This window comes from Saccopteryx bilineata, chromosome 3 (assembly GCF_036850765.1).
Source record: "Saccopteryx bilineata isolate mSacBil1 chromosome 3, mSacBil1_pri_phased_curated, whole genome shotgun sequence".
NCBI classification, from domain to species: Eukaryota; Metazoa; Chordata; class Mammalia; order Chiroptera; family Emballonuridae; genus Saccopteryx; species Saccopteryx bilineata.
The window spans coordinates 7682364-7691357 of record NC_089492.1 but is presented as its reverse complement, the minus strand read 5'-3'; positions in this window follow the sequence as shown (position 1 = coordinate 7691357).

The window sequence follows — 8994 nt, the reverse complement described above, 5'->3', positions numbered from 1 at the left end:
GATTCTCACTCAGCTCACGCATTCCCTGATATCCTGGTTCTGATCTGTTAGGGTGTTGTGGGGACTGGATGAGTTCATCTAAGCAGGGCATTTACAACACAGAGAGAGAAATGGCTCATAAACATGAGGAATTACAACCACGGTCGGGCTCTCAGGAAAGGCTCAATCATAATAGCTATTACTGTTACAAGAAAGACCCCAATTCGCTGTTTGAGTCAAAGCCCCTGTTTCTTGATATGAGGAGGGTGGTCAGTATAGCGCAGTGGATGCTGGTTTTTTCTCATGTGACACTCATTGGAGGGGACATTTCCTGGGTTGTCCTGCTACCCAGAGAAGACAGGCCAGGGGTGATGTTCATTGGAATTGCAAATACATTTATTGGATTTTCTAGCACCTATGCACTAGAATGCAAATGAGCAAAAGTGACCTTATTACAGCCATAACCTTGACTCAGCTCTAATTTGTTTTCTTAAAAATAAGTCACAGGAAGGGAGAGTGGGGAGTGAGTGTTTAGTGGGGACAGTGTTTCGGCTTTGGAAGAGGACACTGTTCTGGAGATGGGTCATGGCAGTCGCACAACAGTGTGTGCTCTTAATCTGCTGACCTGCACACTGAAAGATGGTTGAACTGGCCAATTTTATGCTCTGTGTATTTACCGCAATTAGAGACAAAGTAAGCTCAGACCCTTATTTATTTAGACTCCCTTTCATTGATGGGTTGTCCTCCGCCAGGTGCTACACCAAGCAGTCTCCATGCGCCGGTGTGGAAGAAGACTCCAGAACTCTGACTATCACACGCCTCACTTTCTAGGTGGGGAACTGAGAGGCTCAGATGGGGCAGAAACTGGCCAGGGCCGCCTTCGCCAAGAGACACCACTGCAGGGGGCACCACGATGCCCCAGACGCAGGACTCACAGAGGTCAGCCGGTCCGTGCATATTACCCTAAACTGCCATGGTGACCGTCACATCCAAAATATAGCAGCCCTGCCATTATTCACCAGGTGACCATCACCATGGTTGGAGAGACTTGTGTGGGAGGCCCCTCAGAGTGGCCAGCCACCTGCTGGGGTGCAGTTGATAATCTGAGCTCAGAAAAGGGGAATCAGGGTGCAGCCCTGAGCAATGGGGCGGGAGGCCCTGATCGGGGACATGCGCATTAGGGTCTGGGGTTGAGGTGGCCAGGGCTGCTGCTGACATCCAGCACCTCCTGTTGGTCAGGTCCAGTGCCCGTGGGTGCGGGGCTGTGTCCTCTGGAGGAAGGACTGCCTCTTCCTCACCTGCCCAAGGAAGCCACAGGGCTGTCAGCGGCCCTGGGGTCGGAACAGCGCTGTCTTGTGGGACTGAGAGGTCCCCAGACCTCATCTTGGTCTGCGTACACTGGGGTCCTGGTTCACTAAGCTATCTGCTGAGGATCGATTGATCCACGCAGTGCAGGGACTGTCTGAGAGCAAGGCCTCTCCAGCTGGGCCGACCTGGGTGGGTGGGGGACTCAGGCTCTGCCTTTTGCTTGAGTGCCCCGAGCCAGGCACTGCAGGTGCCTGGAACTCGCTTCATGGGCAATAACATGCCCACATGGTGGATCTTCACCAGGGCACATGGAGGTCTCAGTGGGTCACCCCTGTAAACATGGGCACCGTGCCTGGTGGGCAGGAAGTGCTCAGGGAGGCGGCCATAATGAATGATTGTGAGATTTCCAAACCAGGTGCCCTGGGAGAGTCACTGGTGCACACAGGTGTGCAAGATCCTCACTGGTGGATTTTTTCTTCAGGGAATTTCCCCAGGTGTTGTTTCTCGGGCACTGCAGCCCCTCGGACAAGGCCCAGGGTGTCTAGCTACATCCTGGAGTGGCAGCCAAGTCTCAGACACCCCTGGAGAGCATCCCCCCTCTGCCCCCATCTTTCTCTATCCATTGCTCCATCCTTCCGTTCCTCTCCCCGCCTTCCTTCTCTGCCGATTCTCTCCTTCTTCCGCCATCCTAGCCCCCTCCCTCCTCCCTCCCTCCTCCCCTGGCTCCCCACCCCATCAGGAGAAGGGGGTGCCTACCGTGCAGGTCCCACTGGAGAGCAGCTGATGAACGATCTGTGCTCTGAATGAGATGGGGACCGAGTCCTTTATACCCTGAGGAAGACCCCCCCCCATCACCCAGAGGACAACCTGTGGCAGGTGGGCTGCCTCGGAGGGGGAGGAGGCTTCATAGAGCTGAGGCTCCGAGCAGGTGCAGCCTCCATAGTGCGGGGCCCCATCCTGAGCCTCAGGGAGACCCAAGCTCTAATTAGAGAACAAAGGCTCCCCTGTCTCACACCCCCGACTGTACCTCAAAGGCCAGGGATTATGTCTCAGGGTCGTCAGGGGAACTCGGAGGTGGGGTGGGGGTGGGGGTCGGGGGGATGAAAGATGGATGAAAGTCACATGGGTTGTCCTGCAAGGAAGAGGGGCTGGCTTTGTCTGGTCCAGTTACTCGTTCAGCAAGAAGATCTCTGGGACAATTCTTATAGGCTCCTGGCCTCGGGCCTGGAATTCGATGCCCCTGTCCTTCAGGGATTTTCGGCCCACGCTGTGGGGTAGGGAGAGATGGGCCCTTCTCACTGGGCAGCCTAGTTCCGGTGCCAGGCCTGGGTGCTCATTACCTGAGGGCTGAGCACCACTGCTCAGTCTCGGCTCCCGAATCCATTCCATGGGGACAACCCCACTAGGATGGCGAGAATGAGGTGAGCCAGGTGCATGGGGACAACCCCACTAGGACGGTGAGAATGAGGTGAGCCAGGTGCATGGGGACAACCCCACTAGGACGGTGAGAATGAGGTGAGCCAGGTGCATGGGGACAACCCCACTAGGACGGTGAGAATGAGGCGAGCCAGGTGCATGGGGACAACCCCACTAGGATGGGGAGAATGAGGCCATGGGGACAACCCCACTAGGATGGCGAGAATGAGGCGAGCCAGGTGCATGGGGACAACCCCACTAGGATGGGGAGAATGAGGCGAGCCAGGTGCATGGGGACAACCCCACTAGGACGGGGAGAATGAGGGTAGCCAGGTGCATGGGGAGAATGAGGCCATGGGGACAACCCCACTAGGATGGCGAGAATGAGGCGAGCCAGGTGCATGGGGACAACCCCACTAGGATGGTGAGAATGAGGCGAGCCAGGTGCATGGGGACAACCCCACTAGGACGGGGAGAATGAGGGTAGCCAGGTGCATGGGGACAACCCCACTAGGATGGGGAGAATGAGGCGAGCCAGGTGCATGGGGACAACCCCACTAGGATGGCGAGAATGAGGCGAGCCAGGTGCATGGGGACAACCCCACTAGGATGGCGAGAATGAGGTGAGCCAGGTGCATGGGGACAACCCCACTAGGATGGCGAGAATGAGGTGAGCCAGTTGCATGGGGACAACCCCACTAGGATGGTGAGAATGAGGTGAGCCGGGTGCATGGGGACAACCCCACAAGGATGGTGAGAATGAGGTGAGCCGGGTGCATGTGGACAACCCCACTAGGACGGTGAGAATGAGGTGAGCCGGGTGCATGGGGACAACCCCACTAGGATGGTGAGAATGAGGTGAACCAGGTGCATGGGGAAAACCCCACTAGGATGGTGAGAATGAGGTGAGCCAGGTGCATGGGGACAATCCCACTAGGACGGGGAGAATGAGGTGAGCCAGGTGCATGGGGACAACCCCACTAGGACGGCGAGAATGAGATGAACCAGGTGCAGTGTGGGGCAGGAGAGGGGCGCATTACATCTTAGTTCCCCGTCTCCTCTCTGCGGCCCTCTTGAGAATTGGGTCCCTTCGGGTTTTAACAAGGAGAAGCACCGTGTATGGAGTGCCTCTCACACACCACAAATGCTTGCACAGACTCTGTCCTCACCATCCCCACAGCGGCAGGCTGGAACGTGAGCTGCATTTCACAGACAGGACAAGCGTTGTCACTGAGGTGGAGGCACTGTCCCCCGTGCACACATGATGGGACCATTCTTGGCTTCCGGGTCAGCCTGGCTGCGAACCCGGTGAGTCATTCGGCCTGTCGACCTCCTGGAGCACCATGTCTCATCCAGGGATGGAATCGGGAGAGAGCTGAGTCTTCGCAGAGTTCACCAAAGGGCTTTTTTGAATAATCAGCTGTCCTTGAGCATTGAAGCTTGCGTTCATAGATCATGAATTGTTGTTCAGTATCCGTGTGTGTTGGGGAATGAAGCTACGCTGCCCCTGTCATTCCTCGCGAGCTCAGAAGACGCATCATCTCTAAAACTATTAAGCCAACCGAGATATATGGCCCCATGACCGAAATTCATCCTTCCAGCATCTTCGAAGCATTCCTCCTGCTCAGTGCTAAAGCATCACAACACCCTGCACAGTTATGTTGTTCTGGACACTTCACAGGCTTTGTGGAGGTTGTTTTATCCCTGAAATGGACCACAGAGAATCTCAGCCTTACCACTGCAGACACATTGGGCCAAATACATCTTTGTCGTGGGGGCGTCCTGTGCACTGTAGGATGTTTGGTGGCATCCTGGACCTTTACCCATTAGATAATGGCAGCAGCCTCTGTCCCCAAGTTGTGTCAAACAAAAATGTTGCTAGAAAATGCCAAACATCCCCTGGGGCACGGATAACCCCTGATTGAGAATGACTGGCCCCCAAGACCCCAGGAGCTGTGGCCTTTCTCTTCTCTGCTGGGGAACGGGGCAGGAGGGAAGGTGTTCCAGGGACTCAGACACAGAGAACAGGGGCCGTTGCTGCAGGAGAGGTTAAAATGACATAGTGCGTCATGATGGCACCTGAATTCTTGCTCGCACAAACCCACGACACAAGAGCGCCTATTCGGAAATAGGTGGACGTAGCTATGTGCCCACACAGACACACAGGCCCTCACACAGGGACTGAGAAACACAAACTATCTCTTCCTCCGCTCCCACCCCTACCCTCATCTCCCTCCCCTTCCCCTTTCTCCCCCTCCATCTCCACCCTCCGTCTTCCCTCCCTACCTTCGTCTCCCTCTCCTTCCCCTTCTCCCCCTCCATCCACCCTCCGTCTTCCCCCCCTACCCTCGTCTCCCTCCCCTTCCCCTTCTCCCCCTCCATCCACCCTCTGTCTTCCCCCCTACCCTCGTCTCCCTCCCCTTCCCCTTTCTCCCCCTCCATCTCCACCCTCCGTCTTCCCTCCCTACCTTCGTCTCCCTCTCCTTCCCCTTCTCCCCCTCCATCCACCCTCTGTCTTCCCCCCCTACCCTCGTCTCCCTCCCCTTCCCCTTCTCCCCCTCCATCCACCCTCTGTCTTCCCCCCTACCCTCGTCTCCCTCCCCTTCCCCTTCTCCCCCTCCATCCACCCTCCGTCTTCCCCCCTACCCTCGTCTCCCTCCCCTTCCCCTTTCTTCCCCTCCATCTCCACCCTCCGTCTTCCCCCCTACCCTCGTCTCCCTCCCCTTCCCCTTTCTTCCCCTCCATCTCCACCCTCCGTCTTCCCCCCCTACCCTCGTCTCCCTCCCCTTCCCCTTCTCCCTCTCCATCTCCACCCTCCGTCTTCCCCCCTACCCTCGTCTCCCTCCCCTTCCCCCTTCTCCCCCTCCATCTCCACCCTCCGTCTTCCCTCCTACCCTCGTCTCCCTCCCCTTCCCCCTTCTCCCCCTCCATCTCCACCCTCCGTCTTCCCTCCTACCCTCGTCTCCCTCCCCTTCCCCCTTCTCCCCCTCCATCTCCACCCTCTGTCTTCCCCCCTACCCTCGTCTCCCTCCCCTTCCCCTTCTCCCTCTCCATCTCCACCCTCCGTCTTCCCCCCCTACCCTCGTCTCCCTCCCCTTCCCCCTTCTCCCCCTCCATCTCCACCCTCTGTCTTCCCACCTACCCTCGTCTCCCTCCCCTTCCCCTTCTCCCTCTCCATCTCCACCCTCCGTCTTCCCCCCCTACCCTCGTCTCCCTCCCCTTCCCCCTTCTCCCCCTCCATCTCCACCCTCTGTCTTCCCCCCTACCCTCGTCTCCCTCCCCTTCCCCCTTCTCCCCCTCCATCTCCACCCTCTGTCTTCCCCCCTACCCTCGTCTCCCTCCCCTTCCCCTTCTCCCCCTCCATCCACCCTCTGTCTTCCCCCCTACCCTCATCTCCCTCCCCTTCCCCTTCTCCCCCTCCATCTCCACCCTCCGTCTTCCCTCCCTACCTTCGTCTCCCTCTCCTTCCCCTTCTCCCCCTCCATCCACCCTCCGTCTTCCCCCCTACCCTCGTCTCCCTCCCCTTCCCCTTCTCCCCCTCCATCCACCCTCCGTCTTCCCCCCTACCCTCGTCTCCCTCCCCTTCCCCTTCTCCCCCTCCATCCACCCTCCGTTTTCCCCCCTACCCTCGTCTCCCTCCCCTTCCCCTTCTCCCCCTCCATCTCCACCCTCCGTCTTCCCTCCCTACCTTCGTCTCCCTCTCCTTCCCCTTCTCCCCCTCCATCCACCCTCCGTCTTCCCCCCTACCCTCGTCTCCATCCCCTTCCCCTTTCTCCCCTCCATCTCCACCCTCCGTCTTCCCCCCTACCCTCGTCTCCCTCCCCTTCCCCTTTCTTCCCCTCCATCTCCACCCTCCGTCTTCCCCCCTACCCTCGTCTCCCTCCCCTTCCCCTTTCTTCCCCTCCATCTCCACCCTCCGTCTTCCCCCCTACCCTCGTCTCCCTCCCCTTCCCCTTCTCCCTCTCCATCTCCACCCTCCGTCTTCCCCCCCTACCCTCCTCTCCCTCCCCTTCCCCTTCTCCCCCTCCATCCACCCTCCGTCTTCCCCCCTACCCTCGTCTCCCTCCCCTTCCCCTTCTCCCTCTCCATCTCCACCCTCCGTCTTCCCCCCTACCCTCGTCTCCCTCCCCTTCCCCCTTCTCCCCCTCCATCTCCACCCTCCGTCTTCCCCCCTACCCTCGTCTCCCTCCCCTTCCCCCTTCTCCCCCTCCATCTCCACCCTCTGTCTTCCCCCCTACCCTCGTCTCCCTCCCCTTCCCCCTTCTCCCCCTCCATCTCCACCCTCCGTCTTCCCCCCCTACCCTCGTCTCCCTCCCCTTCCCCTTCTCCCCCTCCATCCACCCTCCGTCTTCCCCCCTACCCTCGTCTCCCTCCCCTTCCCCCTTCTCCCCCTCCATCTCCACCCTCCGTCTTCCCCCCCTACCCTCGTCTCCCTCCCCTTCCCCTTCTCCCCCTCCATCTCCACCCTCCGTCTTCCCTCCCTACCTTCGTCTCCCTCTCCTTCCCCTTCTCCCCCTCCATCCACCCTCCGTCTTCCCCCCTACCCTCGTCTCCCTCCCCTTCCCCTTTCTCCCCTCCATCTCCACCCTCCGTCTTCCCCCCTACCCTCGTCTCCCTCCCCTTCCCCTTTCTTCCCCTCCATCTCCACCCTCCGTCTTCCCCCCTACCCTCGTCTCCCTCCCCTTCCCCTTCTCCCTCTCCATCTCCACCCTCCGTCTTCCCCCCCTACCCTCCTCTCCCTCCCCTTCCCCTTCTCCCCCTCCATCCACCCTCCGTCTTCCCCCCTACCCTCGTCTCCCTCCCCTTCCCCTTCTCCCTCTCCATCTCCACCCTCCGTCTTCCCCCCTACCCTCGCCTCCCTCCCCTTCCCCTTCTCCCTCTCCATCTCCACCCTCCGTCTTCCCCCCTACCCTCGTCTCCCTCCCCTTTCCCCTTCTCCCCCTCCATCTCCACCCTCTGTCTTCCCCCCTACCCTCGTCTCCCTCCCCTTCCCCCTTCTCCCCCTCCATCTCCACCCTCCGTCTTCCCCCCCTACCCTCGTCTCCCTCCCCTTCCCCTTCTCCCCCTCCATCCACCCTCCGTCTTCCCCCCTACCCTCGTCTCCCTCCCCTTCCCCTTCTCCCTCTCCATCTCCACCCTCCGTCTTCCCCCCTACCCTCGTCTCCCTCCCCTTCCCCCTTCTCCCCCTCCATCTCCACCCTCCGTCTTCCCCCCCTACCCTCGTCTCCCTCCCCTTCCCCCTTCTCCCCCTCCATCTCCACCCTCTGTCTTCCCCCCTACCCTCGTCTCCCTCCCCTTCCCCCTTCTCCCCCTCCATCTCCACCCTCTGTCTTCCCCCCTACCCTCGTCTCCCTCCCCTTCCCCTTTCTCCCCCTCCATCTCCACCCTCCGTCTTCCCCGTCCCCCCCACCGCCCTCTTTCTCCTGCCAACTGAGTCTGTCTTTGTGGCATGAATGGAATGGACAGCAGTGCACCTGTGGCCTCCATCTCCAAGAAGAATCCTGTTTAATGATGTTACACGTGTAACTGCACCGTCTCCTTCATGGGCTGGGGACGGCTGTCAGGCACCCAAGCCCTGCATCTTCCACAGAGAGTTCTGGCCCTGAGCCACTCCTGGGAGATAACCTCTAACCCTTAGGCTACCCACCTGACAAGAGTGTCTGGATCCCTGGGGCTTTGGGCCGGGCCAGATCGGCTCAGCTGACAGTGACAGTGGGGTTGGTAGTAGGGGCTTGGGCCATGCGGTGTCTGTCTAACCTCTGTAGCAGCTGGAGGTTGAATAACCAAGGTCAGCCGTGGGGCCCCATCATGCCTACATGGCTGGCCCCCAATAAAAACCCTGGACACTATGACTCAGATAAGTCTTCTGGTTGAGGATACTCCGTCCATGTGGTCACAGCACTGCTGGAAGAGCAAGTGCTGTCCGTGGGACTCCACGTGGAGAGGAAAACCAGAAGCTGGTGCCTGGGGGCGAGGCTAGCCTGCCCTCTGTGCCTTTCACCTTAGTGGAGCTTAATCTGTGTCCTTTGCCGGAATCAATGGTACATGCGAATATAGCAACGTTTCTTGAGTTCTGTGAGCCCCATCAGTGCATCATTGAAGCTGAGGATGCTTCGGGGGACCCCCCAAACACAGACAAGGAATCCAGACGAGATACCCACAAAAGCAGCTTTCTGTCCAACGGGAAGGTTTTCAGCACCTCCAACTCTAGGGCCGGGACGATTATCTGGACCCCATAGCCCTGCAGGTCTGGTTAGTTGTACCAAACCCAGTTGAATTAACTGTGCAGAG